This window comes from Schistocerca piceifrons, chromosome 2, assembly GCF_021461385.2.
Source record: "Schistocerca piceifrons isolate TAMUIC-IGC-003096 chromosome 2, iqSchPice1.1, whole genome shotgun sequence".
NCBI classification, from domain to species: Eukaryota; Metazoa; Arthropoda; class Insecta; order Orthoptera; family Acrididae; genus Schistocerca; species Schistocerca piceifrons.
The window spans coordinates 519,020,706-519,036,822 of NC_060139.1; the positions used below are offsets into that span (position 1 = coordinate 519,020,706).

Here is a 16,117-nt window from a genome sequence, read left to right on the forward strand (position 1 = left end):
TGCTGTATGTTACTGGTAATACCGTTATTATGTTTTGAGAGATGAAAGTAAGACAGAATGAAAAGAAATAGCTTACAGAACGGAGGAGTTATTATGCAGGCCCAGTTACGATTCCTGTTACTTATGTATTTTCTTTAAACACAGTCGGGTGATTAACAGTGTACCAAATTTGGGGTTAATACTACAAAATTAAACATTTATCCGTTGCGCGTACATTTGTTTATTTATTTCTTTGAGTAAAGAATTTGATTAGTAGATGTTATGTGTAAGAATCACGCAGTGACACATTTAATGGGAATACACATGGACCATTTAGCATTAGTAGCTTTCCGGAACACTTTAGGACCTCGCAACTGGTTTGGGTTTCACTTTTATTTCAGTAGTCTACCCATCCTCCCTCGATGTCTATGATTTCTCGAAAGCGTCGGGAAAATGAGAAGGCTAAAGTCTTCGAGAGATTGTGATGATCGTTTATCTTCCACCATGTATTCTCTATATTTTCCCACAGAGTTTCTGAATTCCTTGACCCAGGTGGTAAAGACCACGTAACCTCCGCCCACATATTTCCGCCGGCCGTTGTGGCCGAGCGGTTCTAGGCGCTTCAGTCTGGAACCGCGCGACCGCTACGGTCGCAGGTTCGAATCCTGCCTCGGGCATGGATGTGTGTGATGTCCTTAGGTTAGTTAGGTTTAAGTAGTTCTAAGTTCTAGGGGATTGATGACCTCAGATGTTAAGCCCCATAGTGCTCAGAGCCATTTTTGAACCACATATTTTCAGTGGGGTTGAGGTCTGGTGATTTTAGCACGAAAGGAAGAAGTTTTATTCTCTACTGACCTTGGAACCAATTCTGGACAGCTCTGCTATTATGAATCGGGCTATGGTCCTGTAAAGAAATGATCATCCATTAACTTAGAAATTAAATACTTCTGACTAATACTATGAATTTCCATACTGTGAAAAAATTCGACAACTGCATTGGCTGTGTAGTCTAAGCTACAGGTTTATAAATTATTCGGAGTATTACACATTGAAAAATCCTTTGCTGATAGCTGTTGACAAAAACCTACATTGAAAAGGGGAGGCTGCTGTGACGGGGATCAGAATATAGTTTAAGGCGTCAGTTATAAGACGCAGGTAGGACTTCTTTCAGAATATGCCGTCCTCCTATGCTTTGGTAATGATGAGGTGGGGTGTAAGTTGTTCAATACAGTGCAGCAGTCTGTTGAACTGTTGGACTCTGTTGCATGGTTGTAAAGCTAATCTGCTTCGCTTATACAAAACGATTGCTAGCCTTCACTATACAATTCTTTTTTCTATCTTTCCACTGTCAAAGATATATAGAAGAAAGAAATCTGTTTTATAGCGAGATATTCTCTATGGACTTTACACGTGCTCGTTCGCTCAATGTGTTGCATTTACTGAAAGAGACCGCGGCCGCAGACGTCGCCTGCTCACACCTCGTGTCAACGCGTCCCGCGCTGGGAGTAAACGCCTACAGTTGAGATAAACAGCTGATTTCATGAATGTTAGTGAAATAAGTCATCCCTTCATATTAGTGAGAACTAAATACCATTACGAGTACATATCTTTATGTAATGCTCATTGCTCAAGAACAATTCGTGCATGCAGCGTTACTGTTACGACTAAGATCATAAAATCTGTAAATCGTAACCCAATTCATATATTTGCATGCGACTACGGAATATTAAACATGAAAACAATTTGTTTCTTTGTCATATAATTTTTAATCAAGGCAATGCAGGCAGTTGTCAGCTGATATCAAAACTGAATGTAAAGGAGGAATAAAGAAAAAGATTTACGAGAAACAAATCTCGTGAACAACTGTCCACTATCTTGGAAACGTGCTGATGGCGGCTATCTCACAATTTCAAAGGAAGAGAAAACCATCCTGTCCACTTTCCGAGGACGATATTTCCTGGCAGAAAGCACACTAGGGTGAACGGCTTTAGGTTGAGACACCAGGAACCACAAACTACGTCATCAGTACGTTCACACTCCGATTCCTAGCCCCGTCATCAGGCACTTCCCATGTCAAAGTGGCTGGCATAAACGAGCGTGAACGACCTGGAGTTAGGTGATACAGACCTCGCCTCTCCTGCTTGACAGATGTGTTATCATTCACCCATGCCAGGAGGTGAGGAAATACACTTACGAAACGTTGAACACATTTTAATTTTACATGTGGACATTACTGCGCAATTATATTCTAAGTTACGAGACGTGACCTGGAGAAAAAGAGTGTACACCTTGGGGGATATGTTACAGATCACGATTATAAATGTTAGTAAAGTACTGTAAAGTATATTTTATCTTATGCTTAACTTTAAAAGAAAAATCAGTCAAGGCATTCAACAGTGAAAAGTACAGCATGCCTCCAACAAACATACGAATATAGTACAACTTTAATGAAAGGAAATATAGATCGGTTTATTCGGGCAGGCCTATTCGGGAACAAAATAAGAATAAATCAGTTACCGGTTTGCATGTGCTGCTAGTTAAAAGAGAAGAAATGAACTGCTAAAGAAATAATTCCTTCATTGATATAGGAATGGTTCGAAATGGAAGGTATAATTTTGCTATTATAAAAAACTGGCCTGGACTGAGTTGATTGGTTCCAATTTTTGAATACATTAGAGCCCAATAACAAATACAAATGTAATAAAAAAGGAATGTAAAGTCTGTCTACATATATGCTTTGTCTACATATATGCTTCAGATACAGGGTATTAAAAAGAAATAATCCACATTTCGAGAGCTGATAGGATGGACAGAAACAAGACAAACATGTCCACTAAACAAGAGAAATGAGTCTGAAATCAATATCTTAAGAGCATTGAGCACTTCTTCACCTTTACTACTGTGAAACACATCTGTTGTTCTATTTAAAACACTTATCTTGTATTGAAGAAGTTCGTGTGGCTCTTACAATACGCAGGTTGTCTTCTTTTAGTCCATACTACCGACTCGCAAAGTATGGAATACCACTTTCCTTAACAATATATATATATATATATATTACAGAAGCAATACAACCAACGGAACGGGAAACATTAACAGTTAAATTCAATTGTGAAAAGATACGCTAAATCACATTTTTTAACAATTTCCTAATAGTTCCAGATTTAGAAACAGAATGAACAACATTTTGCAGGTATTATACGAAAATCGAGAAAATAATAACACTGGAATGTGAGAACAACAACAAATGGTAATGGCAATGATAAAAAGTAATAAACATATGAACACAGCAATAAAAACTGATGGAATTAAAAGTACAGCACTTCAGGACCAGAATGAGAGAGAAATAGATGCTTAACAAAAGTAAAGCGAAGAACAGCGATAGAAAACCATTTATGTTTACGAATAATATTCTTTGAAGTAAACACACAAGTGATAGAAATATAGAAACACACTGCAAAATGGATGAAGTGGAATACTCTTTTCTTTGGAAGTGAAAGATGGGGTCTGAAAAAATAAAGTATGGTCCACCTACAGGTCACAGGATACTTAATGTAGCGGAAAATGACCAGAACAAGGTAGAAGGAGATAGAAACGAATCGCAGAGTCGTATAAGAATTAACTGTGGAGAGAAGCCTAAGAAGAGAAAATGTAATGGCTGGAAGCATTGTCCTCGTGTGCGGTATACCAAACGCTAAAAACATTTGCGTGTTAATGCAAATATTCACAAATTCAAGAGACACATTTATTTATCAGATGAGGGATGATCTACTAAAATCATGATGTAGGGAACTGTTTATATTTATTATTTTGTGCCTACTACAAATGTAAAGTCACTAACAGCTTAAACTGATAACTTTATTGAGAAAATTTCGTGTCTCACTTGAACAGGGGAGTCGCTACAGGAAAAAAATATTTTATCATCCGAAAAGATTACTCTACTCCAGTCAAAGTCGATATATTCTGCTGAAAAAGCCATGCGGTCGGCCCTCTGATAATCGGTTAATTGCTGCTTTATAGCAGCTGTCCGACAAAGTAATCCTGCGTCTTTCAGTCTCCTCGTAACAGTCTTTCCGCTGCCCCGAAACTGAGATAGCTCTTTCAGGGCACGGCTGCTGAGGAATGGATTAGCACGTATATTCGCCAAAACACGTTGATCACCTGCTGCGGTAGACACACGGATCAGTCCACCTCCTCTTTTCCGCCTCATATAGCCCGTTTCCTTGTATCCTTCCCACCGGCGTCTAGCTGTTCTTGCCTGTACTCCACACCTTTCGCCAGGTTCTGTTGCCGAGTAGCTGCCACGCTCAATCAGTGCAACCACACGCACCCTGCTCTCTCGATTCCACTGCGACTGCATTGCGGCAGTTGCCCTTGTGACGCTACTACGCGTTTGATAAAGAGAACCGTTCACAACTCAGTGGAGAAACGAAGACTGACAAAATAAAAGGATATCTTTTTTCAGTTATCTGTCACACACAAATACTAACTTCGTTAAAATGCTTTGTCAAGGATCACTATTAAGAAAGGAACGACAGTCATTAGGCAAGATATTAAACGAAGGCTTTGTTTGATAGTTTTGTGCCGATGCTGTCTGAATAAATTATGCCAGCGGATAAAAAACGGTTTAGTTTGGAGACATAACCCTCGACGGGCGGGGGTGGGGGTGGGGGGGAGTGAGCAAAGCGGTCTGCATCATGAATTCCAAGGAAATACACAAAAAATAACTCAGGGAGGGTCCGAACAAATACTTTCATGCAGAGACATGCATTTGGAATCTGTTCATCGTTTAGGGGCCAAACAAGAGAATAACATCAGGGAAACAATGATCAGGCTACTTACAAGGGAACCTCCCCATCGCACCCCCCTCAGATTTAGTTATAAGTTGGCACAGTGGATAGGCCTTGAAAAACTGAACACAGATCAATCGAGAAAACAGGAAGAAGTTGTGTGGAACAATAAAAAAATAAGAAAAATATACAAAGTGAGTAGTCCACGCGACCATACGCAACATCAAAGACAATCTTAAATCAGGAGCGCCGTGGTCCCGTCGTTAGCGTGAGCAGCTACGAAACGCGAGGTCATTGGTTCAAGTCACCCCTCGAGTGAAAGATTTTTCTTTATTTTCGCAAAGTTATGATCTTTCCATTCGTTCATTGACGTCTCTGTTCACTGTAATAAGTTTAGTGTCTGTGTTTTGCGACCGCACCGCAAAACCGTGCGATTAGTAGACGAAAGGACGTGCCTCCCCAATGGGAACCGAAAATATTTGATCGCAAGGTGATAGGTCAACCGATTCCTCCACTGGAAAACACGTCTGATATATTCTATACGACACTGGTGACGGCATGTGCGTCACATGACAGGAATATGTTGTCGACCCACCTAACTTGCACACTTGGCGAATGGGTAAAAAGAATCTTCCACCTTGCCCGATTTAGGTTTTCTTGTGGATATGATAATCACTACCAAAAAAGTGATGAAAACATAAGAGTTTGTCACATAAACTGCAACAAATGAATCCAAACGTCTTACAGTCGCACACTTTTCCCTGTGCTGTGTCAAAACATATGTCTTTAACGTTTTCAAATTTTTCCGTGTGTAGACCGTCAAATCCTGCATATATCCAAGCAAATCTGAACATGTCCTGGAATTTTGGAGAGCGAGGTTGATTATGTGTGAGTGCCTGAACTTTGATAATTGTCTGAAAATAAAAAAATTAAAATCTTTGCTGGAAGGAAGACTTGAACCAAGGACCTCTCGTTCCGCAGCTGCTCACGCTAACCACGGGACCACGGCTCTTATAAGGTTCGTCTGTGCTTGGAACTGCTTATCTTGCACATGGACTACTCAGTTTGTATATTTTGCTTATTTTTTTTCATAGTTCCACACAACTTCTTCCTGTTTTCTCGATTGATCTGTGTTCAGTTTTTCAAGGTCTATCCACCGTGGCAACTTATAACTAAATCTGAGGGGGGTGCGATGGGGAGGTTCCCTTGTTAGTATATAATAGAGTATACACATTTCAAGGAGGAAACTTGTGAATACACAGACTTCCTCGTTGTCCATATGTGCGGCATATTTTTCGTGTTAACGAAAGTAACATACTGCTTTACCTCTTCTTAAATCTCAAATGAAATGAATGCCATGTGGAATAGAATATTTGTTGATTGCTTCTCTTCTTGCTTCCATCCATACTAACATATTTCTTCATTCTCGTGGTAATCATGACATTCTATATGTATGCTGCAAAAGATTGCACGTGGACACATTCGACATCTGGTGCAAAGTGTTTGATATCTTATATTACATTCAGTTAAAATAAGCTTTGGATGTATTTTTACTTCGTTTGTATTTTGAGATGATTATGAACGTTATGGAAAATTATCTCACATGCTTTATGCTGAATGAGAAACACTGAATCATCCGTTTTGCTTTCCCTGCGTTGTAATGATATAATGTCGGCGTCAACAGCCTTCTTCCACGCCGGAAGCTGAAACTTAATTCATTCTGGATTAATGATAAAAATGGAAATGTCGTGTGGCTAGGGCCTCCCGTCGGGTAGACCGTTCGCCTGGTGCAGGTCTTTCGATTTGACGCCACTTCGGCGACCTGCGCGTCGATGGGGATGAAATGATGATGATTAGGACAACACAACACCCAGTCCCTGAGCGGAGAAAATTTCCGACCCAGCCGGGAATCGAACCCGGGCCCTTAGGATTGACAGTGTGTCACACTGACCACTCAGCTGCCGGGGCGGAATGGATTAATGATAACTGAATGCCTCAAATGTATACGTAGCCCACAAGGCGACGTCAGAAACGATCAGGGGAGAACGCCGCATAAAAACAAAACGTGCGCGCGCGTCTCCCCTCTGAAGAACTGTATCGGACAATCACGACAAGCATTTCGCTAAAGATCTGTTTCCTAAGAGAGCTGAGAATTGGCAGCGCCGTAGCAAGTATTTCTCATTACTGTGAGAGTGCATTTACTTCCGGGTGTAGCCCGGCATTAGTCGCTAAATTCACTTGGAATTCGTTTTTCACATCGAAGACTCATACGATATAATCCACTGTAAGATGAGACACTTAGAAAGCATATTCAATTTCTGGACTCCAACAACGGCATTCTTCACATAAGTAACATCTGTTTATGGGTTTAATGTTGCGTTTTGAGGCTCAGGCACTATCGCAATGACTATAGTCCGCCTGTTGCCGCCAGTGTGTCGTTAGCTCATCGATTCCATTATGCGTTGCAATGCTGGTGCTGTATGAAATGGCAGTTCCAATCTCGGTGAATGCCACTGAACAAAACGTTTTATTTTCCATTTTATCTAATGGAGTTGCAAACTGCTAAATCTGAAGATTGCCTTTACACATAAATCTCCTTGTAATTTCGAATTAGTAAATTATGTTAATATCATGGATGTCTGCTTTGCAAATGCCAAGATGTTTCACTGTAAAACAGTTTCTGAAAAGATTCAAACCTACTGTCAACGATTCGAATTTGAGCTTTGTTTGTCATATGGGTCTAACATGTCAGGAGGTTGTTTATGAAGTGAATATGTTGATAAATATAGTTCCTCTCTTCTAAATTTTGCAATAGCAATCAACTGTAGACGTTTGCTGACACCGGCGTTAGCAATTCCTTTCCATTCTATGAGACCTCAAAATCGATAACGTTTTCTGGCTTAAATCTGATGACCTTAACTATCATTTCCGATCAACGTTAAATACTTCATGAATCTATACATGGAACTCCAAATGTGCAGTGTTCCTGCACTGCTACAGACCATGCATTAGAAGGTATTTAAACAGTTTATCGCATAGACTTACCATAAGGAATGAAACAAAAACTATAATACTCTTTACACCACAGACGCTCACTCTGGCTTGACGAAAACATCCGAATATTGGCCAAAAGTTGCACAAATAATTGACTTTGAAAGGAAAAGACAGAGGTGTGAAGCATTTATAAATTCATCGAATGTAGTGAGGTGGTTTAATTTCGTCTAAGTCTATAAAATTAATTTCGGACCATACGCAGCTCTTGCCGATTAATGTAATACAGTACCCATCTACTAATCAGGGCGTCAGTCTCTGTTGCTTTCGAGTGAGAATGGAAATCGTAGAAATCTTCTATGAAGCAACATTTAATAATAATAATAATAATAATAATAATAATAATAATAATAATAATAATAATAAAGCGTTTTAAATTATCAAAAGCGATGAGCGGTAGCAGGCGCTTTCGATAAAGAACGGGGGAGTGCAGCGCCGCTGCTGTCGCCACGGCCGCTGCCAGTAGCCAGCAAATGTATCCCAGAGGTTTGTCGCATGCGGCGTCCAGAGGAGGACACTCTGCTAGAAATCTGCCGCAAAATGGCTACTGGATAAAAGTTTGTTATCGGTGTGATAGAAAGTGAAACAGATTGAATCTGAATTGCCATTACACTCACGTCTTCAGCATTCAGTTGGAAGAGGCTATAAAAATTTTTTGCGCCAGGTAGTATCGATCCACAGACATTATAGATAGAAACAACGCACGGTACCACTATATCACGGGCGTAAACAGTGTTTGGTTTCTCTTATATGGGACAAGACTTCCTCCAGGAAGTCCCGCAGTCTACAGTGTTGCCAGATTGTGCAGATAGCCGGACTTATAGAATTAGCGAGTTGGCCAGTTTATTTGCCCCATGTCGCGATCAGCGCGGACTTAGCCTCTGCAGCGGCCGGCCGACGGTCGAGTTTTATGTCAAAGAGTGTACGTTTTGTAGGCATGTATTTCCTTCTTAGGACGGAGTGTGAAACTAAGACAGGCGACTTGCAACAGGCGGCCTAACACCTCCAGACGGGGTCTCCTGTCCCTTAGTGCCATACAATCGTTCAACGCACGATGGCAGCTGCGCGCTGGTGATTGTCTAATATGTTCAAAAGAACTAGGTGTTCCAGGAATAATGACTACAGCTTCAGCCAAACTGGCAACCGTCAGTTGTGGAGCGCGTATCGGTGTCTCGTATACCAAACGTTTCATCTTCCACCCTAAACGATATTCACAGGAGATCGTGGTGGTCACGCTACTGACCCACCTTTCCCAATACAGAAAGTTTGAAAAGGTTGGTCTAAATGCTCTCTGAGATAAACGGCAAAGTGTGGGACCTCATCAAACGGGAGCCGTAATACAGTTTCCTGAGTCAAGCGCGACGTTCTTCAATACTTCCGGTAGTATTTCACGCAGAAAGATACTGTAATTTCGTGTACCGAGCGTGCTGGGCAAAATATATGGCCCAGTCAGTTAGTTGTGAGCAATACTAGCCTGCATACAATTCTCAGCGCATTGGTCAATCATTAGTATCTAGATGTCGGTTGTCCGTTAATGTAAACTGACGTCATTTTCAGCGACATCTCTTAAACAACTTTCATCAGACTGCACTTAGATCACCATCTCTGAACTTCCGTAGCGTCAAAACTTTCAGGGACACTCAAACCACCCTACTTACTGCGAAACTGGCAGAATTCTAGTTTGCGTCCGTTTGCACGAAATTTGTTCTGCAAATTAGAGCAAATACGAGAGGCGGATGAATTATTTATAAAATAATGTTGATGAATAATAAGAATTTGGTAACGCTCGTTACTCGACTTATTGTCTTGATTTATTGCACTTCGACGTCTTTCGCGGCTCATCTAGGAGGTTCACTTCTGCTTTTTTTCATTTAAAGTAAGTACCAGAAATGATCATCTGTAGGCACGATACAATGTTCTAATCCTGACATTGCATAATCTCGATTTGCACACGCGATCCGAAAACTTCCTGCTAAGTTGATACAGCTACTAGTATCTCCTACAATAAAACTGAACAGACTCCACCCTACTATAAAGACGCACCAAAACGTGTTAGTAAAGAAAGACCAGGGATACAAAATCTTGCAGCACAACGCTCTTACAGAGTATCGACTTTTACATCCACAGAAATTTATACATGGTTAATTATTTCTATTACAAATGTTTTCTAATAATTACCCAGTATAAACATAGAAACGACAATAACGGCAATCAAACATAATTTTGAATTTAATTGAAACAGTGAAAATAATTATATTTATGAAAAAGGATTCGTCCTTTGAACATAAATTGATGTGATTTCAGAAAAATGTCTGTTTAATATGTGATCTGGTCGTCTTAATGTATCGGGTATTCTCAGAATTTGTAAATATCGTGACTGCTTGTATCGGCGAATGCAAAACAAAGAGAAAATGGTCCATTGATCAGTTCCATTACTACCCCTAGCGAGGAAACTGCATTTCTGTTATTTTTGTCACCTAAAAGGAAGTGTCTCTACGCCTCCTCTAAACATTATAAAATTTTGTGTACCTAGCTTATTATTTACATCCTGTATGTGCAAAATGAGTCTTGTAAGACGTAACAACCCTTTTAGTTAGTGAACGGTTCAAGATATCATAACGAGATTTTCGAGACATTTGAATGCCCCCGAAAAGGCAAGCGCAGCGATATTCGGATAAATATCTGAGAAATGCTGTAAAATTGAAAAGAAAGGCGGCCAGAAACGGTCATTGCGATGTAAACACCGCCAAGTGGGACTTTCGTGCCAGGCTCCGTCTTAAAGTGTGCCACGGAAAGAGGCCGAAGTTTTTTAAGATAAAAGTAATTTTGTTCTTACCTTATACGGGGTGTCTAAACCTGCGAAAGAATGACAGCACGTGTTGTTGAGTTCTCACACGTTGTTTTGTCACATACTAAATATCCAGACGCAACTATTCGTTCACAATGACTTAAGTTGGGGAATACCACTGTACGGCTGGTAGTGTGAATGGCATGGCTGTGTTGGAGTGTGAGTAAACAAATACTTTCAACATTTTATTTGACAATAAATAAAAGACTTCGTTAAAACAGTTTTACTTTTAAATCAATCATCTGGGTAGCGAATCCGACAAGAAACGTTTATTAACAGGACAACGTTTCCACAATAAGAAGCCAAATGCAAGAGTCGCTAATAAATAGATACAGCCCACGGCGACTAACGAAATCTCAAAGAATAAAAGCAATAATAATCAAAAATATTAAAAGCAGAGAATAAATTCACTCAGTTACATTCAAGGTAAACGTCAAGTTGAGAGCCAAATAAAACTACACTGTAGAGAATATCCAATACACAACAAGTTCATCTTCCGATAATGGAGCCCATGGCTTTGCTGATTTACACACTGTCAAGTAAATAGAAGTATCACGATGACTGATATGTGTCGAACAGTATATTACTCAGTTGCATATGCACCAGCAACAAAAACGCAGTTTGATTCACTGAGTAACGTTACATAAACCGACAGCTCAACTTAAACCTTGAACTCTATGTCAAGTGTGATCAATCAGTGACATATTCATTTGACAATAGTGCAAATGAACACAGTCAAGCTCACACACAAAGATTGCATAAACACACCATACAACTGGCCGTCGGCTTTCTGTAAGAACTGTACCGTACGCGCAACGGGCAGGCGTTCAACATGCCCCGGAACCTGGAGAGAGCTGCTTGCCAAACAGGTAGGTATACCCACTTCATCTGTATCTACCTGATTATTCTACAATTCAAAGTGCATGGCAGAGGGTTCATCGAACCACCTTCAAGCTACTTCTCTACCGTTCCACTCTCTAAAAGAGCGGGGAAAAACGAACACTTAGATGTTTCCGTGCGAGCTCTAATTTTTCTTATTTTACCATCATCAGCATTTCTCCCTATGTAGATGGGGGCCAACAAAATATTTTCGCACTGTGAGGAAAAGGTTGGTGATTGGAATTTCATGAGAAGGTCCTGCCACTGCCAAAAACGCCTTTGTTTTAATGACTGCCATCCCAGTTCGTGGATCGTATCCGTGCCACTCTCTCCCGCGACAGTACAAAATGAGACGCTTTTGCGAAGACCTCCGTCAATCCTATCTGATGAGGATCCAACACCGCACAGCAATACTCCAGAAGAAGGCGGCCATGCCTAGTGTAAACAGTCTCTGTAGTAAAAATGTTATATTTTCTAAGTGTTCAGCCAACAAGTCGCAGTCTTATGTTTGCTTTCCTCACAGTATTATCTATGCGATCGTTCAAGCTCAAATTATTCCTGATAGTAATCCATAAATATCTGGCTACATTTGCAGCCTTTAGGTTTGCTTGATTTATTGTGCAACCTAAATTTAGCGGATGCCTTTTAGTACTCACGACGATAATTTCACACTTCTCGTTATTTAGAGTCAGTTTCCACTTTTTGTACCATACAGTATCTTGTGTAAATACTTTTGCAATTCGATTTCACAAGAGGGTAAATGGCAGCATAATCTGAAAACAAAATACGAGGGCTGCTCAGATTGTCTTCTAAATCCTTCATGTAGATCAGGAACAACAGAGAGCCTATAACACTTCCTTGGGGAACGTCAGCTATTACTCTTTTTACTCGGTGTCTTTCCGTCAGTTATTACGAACTGTGACTTTTCTGGCAGGAATTCACGAATTCAGCTATACAAGTGACACGATATTCCATAGGCGCGCCATTTTCATAAGAAGCCGTTTGTGAGGAACAGTGTCAAAAGCCTCCTGGAAAACTAAAAGTATCGAATCAATTTGACGTCCCATGTCGATAGTACTCATTACTTCGTGAGAACGAAGAGCTAGCTGTGTTTCACAAGAACTTTATTTACCGAAGTCTTGTTGGCTCTTTGTCATTAAATCGTTTTCTTCGAGGTAGTTGATAACGTTCGAGCACAGTATATGTTCCAGTATCCTGCTGCAAATCGACATTACTGTTATGGATCTATTATTCAGCGGATTACTCCTATTTTCTTCCTTAGGTGTCGGTTTGACTTGGGGAACTTTCCAGCATTTGTGTACGGATCTCTCTACGAAAGATCCTCAAAATCTGAATTTGGTGCACAGAACAGACTGCTTTACTGAAACCGATGGCTCTATCAAACACCACGTTGATCTTGCTAACCGTTCGCCAGCCAAAGGCTACCCAAGCGTATCTTCCCATGCTTCCTGTTTGACCGCTCCATAACACGCTACATTCTCGTGGTCCACGTTCTCTCGTTGGCACCCAGAGATCTGTTCTCCCGCCACAGCCGGGTTCCCAGCCGGGTTCCCAGCCGGGTTCCCACGTTGGTTCCAGATGGCGCTGGTGCAGTAGTGTTGCCGCTGTCAGCACCCTCTCACTGTAGCGCTGGCGCAGCCGCATCTCTAGTCACGTGACCTCTCAAACTGATATGGACACTGGCATCTGGTGGCGGCACAAGCGCACAGACATCAGCTTCACCAGCATTTATTTGCAGTGAAATACACTCGTATTTGCCCTTGAATTGAAATGTTTTCTGGAACTAAAGGGTAATGAAACTTCATGGCAGATTAAAACTGTGTGCCGGACCGAGACTCGAACTCGGGACCTGTGCCTTTCGTGAGCAAGTGTTCTACCAACTCAGCTACCCAAGCACGACTCACGCTGCGTCCTCACAGCTTTACTTCTGCCAGTACCTCGTCTCCTACCTTCCAAACATTACAGAAGCTTTCCTGAGAACCTTGCAGAACTAGCACTCCTGAAAGAAAGGATACTGCGGAGACATGGCTTAGCCACAGCTTGGGTGATGTTTCCAGAATGAGTGCTAGTTCTGCAAGGTTCGCAGGAGACCTTCTGTGAAGTTTGGATAGTAGGAGACTAGGTACTGGCGGAAGTAGATCTGTGAGGACGGGGCGTGAGTCGTGCTTGGATAGCTCAGTTGGTAGAGCACTTGCCCGCGAAAGGCAGAGGTCCCGAGTTCGAGTCTCGGTCCGACACACAGTTTTAATCTGCCAGGAAGTTTCATATCAGCGCACACTCCGCTGCAGAGTGAAAATCTCATTCTGGAATCTTCATAATACTCGTGTGTTGATCAAACGTACCAATAACTGATACTTCTAGCACACCTTTGAAGTTATTTGAGGAATACCTCAAATCGCACGTGGTGGTGATCCCAAACACTCGAGAAGTACTCAAAAATAAATCGCGCTGGTGTTCTGTGTGCGTATCCTTTATCCTACATTTTGCTAGAAATCTCCCAATAAACTGCAGTCGACCGTTCAGATTTCTTACTGCGGACATTACGTGCTGCTCGTTCGATCTGGCACTGCTTTGCAACGTCACGCCCAGATATAAGGTTGTCCCAGAAATATTGCAACAAATTTGGAGTGGTTCCAGATGGTGTCCTTAGGAACAAATCGAGAATAGGAGCATACGAGGTGTGACAAGAAAGTAATCAGACTGATTTTCTTTGCAAGGTGTGTCAATCCTGCCGGCTTGCATAGGCACAATATCTTTGACCTAGGTCTATAAGCTGCTTCTAGTCCAAGTGACATCGATGCAACTGCTCAGTGGTGAGTTGTGCTGTAATAAGTTAACACATGTTTCTGTCTCTCGTCACGGAAATGGAACCGCATAATACTGCGCAACGGTATGCTATTTCTTTTTGCGTTAAATTGGGTGAAAACGCGATGACTACTTACGGTAAGCTTCAGAAGGCTTTTGGTGAGGAGGTTACGTGAAGAGCTCAAGTTTTTCTTTGGCATAAAATGTTCAGTGAAGGCAGAACGAATGTTGAAGACCGCAGTGGACGACCGTCAACCTCAAGGACGGATGTCAACTAGGGCAGTGTGCGTGAACTTGTACGATCTGATCGAAGGGTATCCGTGAAAATGATTGCAGAAGAACTGTACATCAATCGAGAAACGTTTGGTCTAATAATAACTGAAGATCTTGGTATGAGAAAGATTTGTGCAAAAATGGTCCCCAAAGATCCCACACCACAACAGCGAGGAACACGGAAAAATGTGGCAGCCGATTGTTAGAGCAAACGGAAATCAATCCAGAATTGTTGAGCCGTGTTATCACTGGAGAGGAAAGTTGGTTTTTTTCGGTAAGATCCAGAGACAAAACGCCAAAGTTCGCAATGGTGCTCAAGGGGATCACCCAGACCAAAAAAAAAAAAAGGTTCAAATGGCTCTGAGCACTATGGGACTTAACATCTTAGGTCATCAGTCCCCTAGAACTAACTTAGAACTACTTAAGCCTAACTAACCTAAGGACATCACATACATCCATGCCAGAGGCAGGATACGAACCTGCGGCCGTAGCAGTCCCGCGGTTCCGGACTGCAGCGCCTAGAACCGCACGGCCACCGCGGCCGGCAGACCAGAAAAAGCTCAAAAGTGAAATGCATGCTTGTGTGCTTCTTTGATTCCAAGGGAATTGTTCATAAAGAGTGGGAGCCTCCTGGACAAACAGTTAACCAATATTACTACAAAGAAATTTTAGAAAGACTTCGTAAAAGAGTTCTCGTGTCCATGCCAACCTCGTAATTGGATTCTGCATCACGATAATGCGCCATCCCATACCGCTCTGTCAGTGCAGCAATTTTGAGCCACAAAACAAATTTCAGTACTACCACAGCCACCTTATTCACCAGATATCGCTCTGTGCGACTTTTTTCTATTTCCAAGAGTCAAAATGACTGTCAAGGGACACCATTTTCAAACAACACAAGATGTCCAAAAAGCTGTGACGAGGGTCTTGGAGGATATTACAGAAGATGAGTTCCAGAAATGTTACCATCAATGGCAGAAGCGCTGGAAAAAGTGTGTGCAATCAGAAGGGAACTACTTTGAAGGAGACAACACTTAACTTGACTAAAACGGTAAGCAACATTTTTTTCATATCAGTCTCATTACTTTACTGTCGCACCTCGTATGTCCGGAAATGTCAACCAACGACGCTACAAAGCGTCCAAGTTATAGGCGCCAGGGCTTTCCACTAGGTCACCCTTTCGGCAGCAAACGTGACAGTAAGCTGGCGGATCGACGGCGGAACGTCTCTCATTGTTGTTTGTTATTCAGTGATAGGGCTGACTGCCGTGGTCGCCAGGGGAGAAGATGGAGCCAGCTGCTGCGTAAACAGACCTTACCCTCCTGTGAATACAATGCTCTGTTGGCTTGGTGGATGACGGTTTTTGACACGAATTCCCATCCGCAGTTTCTCTCCTGCACCCTTTAAACGCTCCAATGTTTCTCTGTATAAAGGATAAAAACCAACTACAGATGGAAATCTGTGCCCGAAA

General features: G+C 41.7%; 1 non-coding gene across 1 annotated transcript; it reads left to right on the forward strand.

Annotated features, from left to right (window-relative positions):
- Positions 1-13,732: 13,732 nt before the first annotated feature.
- Positions 13,733-13,807, forward strand: Trnas-cga. Its single transcript has one exon. It is a non-coding gene; the product is annotated as a tRNA-Ser (tRNA).
- The last annotated feature ends 2,310 nt before the right edge of the window (positions 13,808-16,117 follow it).